This window comes from Coffea eugenioides, unplaced genomic scaffold (assembly GCF_003713205.1).
Source record: "Coffea eugenioides isolate CCC68of unplaced genomic scaffold, Ceug_1.0 ScVebR1_317;HRSCAF=971, whole genome shotgun sequence".
NCBI lineage: Eukaryota > Viridiplantae > Streptophyta > Magnoliopsida > Gentianales > Rubiaceae > Coffea > Coffea eugenioides.
Genome location: NW_020863732.1, coordinates 77,044 through 78,838, shown reverse-complemented (window position 1 = coordinate 78,838; position 1,795 = coordinate 77,044).

The window sequence follows — 1,795 nt, the reverse complement described above, 5'->3', positions numbered from 1 at the left end:
TTGGGGATTTTTCTGTTTTAATATAAGCATGATTGTGTGGTCATGTATGATGATTGGAAATGTTATGTAATGAAGCTAGAAGGTGGAAAAAGTGGACAATTGCAATCAATTTCTGTTTTGGAAGAAATTTCAGAAAATTAGGTTTTGTGAAGGAACATTCTGCCTGAATTTTTAGCTCCTAGTTAGAGGCTGAATTGGCCTTGGTTTAAAACATGAAAGTTGTAGGGAATGACATTTTAGAGGTGCCTACAAATTTCAGATCAATCGGAGTAGTGTAGAATGAGAGAAGTCGAAATTACCGTTGCTGTCCTGGTTTTATCCGAATGTAAGAATTGCGCCTGTAATTGGTTGTTTTGGCTGGAATTGCTTCCGAATTGGTTGTTGAGGCCTTCTGATGAAATTTAGCCCTGTTTCTTAGCTTTCAGCTGGTTTTAGAATTTCTGGATTTGGACTTGGAGAGCCTGAGTTATGATGTTTCCGCTAGAATACGTTTTGGTGAATCTGTCTTACGTTTTGATGTAGTATCTTGCATTTTTGACCTGTTTGCACTCAAAACTGGGTTGAGTGACCTTCTGTGATGTTGTAGCCCTGTCTCTTAGCTTTGAAATGGTGGATCTTGCACCCTCATCCAAAAATCGTAGTGAAATTGGTGCCATTTCCGCAAAATGAGGTCAAAAACTATTTTTTCAGGGCTAAAGCTAATTCCATTTCCGGATTTTTCTGGTTTCCTCTAATGCTTATATATGCTTATGGAACCCTATTGTGATCGTGTTGGCATCGATTTATGACTTGTAATCGAGTCTTCTTGTGCTTATTGGAATATTCTAGGGCTTGACTTTTATTTCCGGTCATTTTCCTAACTAACTTTTGTACTTGGATAACCTTGAGACTATTGAACGGCTGTGGTGATGAATGTATATTGAGTATGACTTTGGGAGTTGATTGAGGAAAATAATGAAGCCGTGATGGCTGGAAAAGTAAGAAATTTAGGGGAAGTGCTGTCCAATTTTTCTAGGCCGATTGGTTCCTTTAAGTTTGAATTGGCTTGTGATAGAAATTAAGGGCTTTTGGGTTGTTGAACCCAGGTCTTCATGTTACCTTTTTGTTCCCAAAAATCATGTTTTGTACCCTTGCATTAGTAATTATTTGGCGAGGCATACGACTAGTAGTCGAGCCTCACATGTGCATTTTGTTTACTCGATTCTGGATGTGAAACCTTCAATTGGTTTTACTTTGATTATTTTAGGGTTTCTTGGCGATTAAAGCCAATCCGAAGTGAAAACTTTTGAGGTATCTGTACTTGAACCGGTGAGTGTACCACTCCCCTCCATTGCTCTGCAATCTGTTTAATTTGTTTGAGACGAGGGTGTACTTTATCACACTCGTTCCCTTGTCTGCTCATATGCCAATTTTGGTGTCAATCTGAATCTGTATCTATATCTGATATCTGTATCTGTATCTGTATCTGTATCTGTTCGGACGTAGTTTGGAAACTTGTAACCAACGACCTTTCTGTGACCTATGAGCTCAAATCCTGTGGCTAAGTTATTCGAGTCGGGCCGGCAAGGGCCTGGACGATTAGATAACGAACCACGGTAGTCTGTTTTGGGATCTTTGGTTATTGAGACCCTCGATTCCGGTATACTCGAGTATTACCTTTTCTGTTTCTGTTGAGATGAGCGGGCCCGGTAAAGGGGTGTTTGGTGGACGGAATTTGGTGTAAAGTGGGGTCTACGGACGTGTTGGTTCTATATACGTTAACGGAGAGTCAACCGGCTTGGGTCAAGTACTGCGC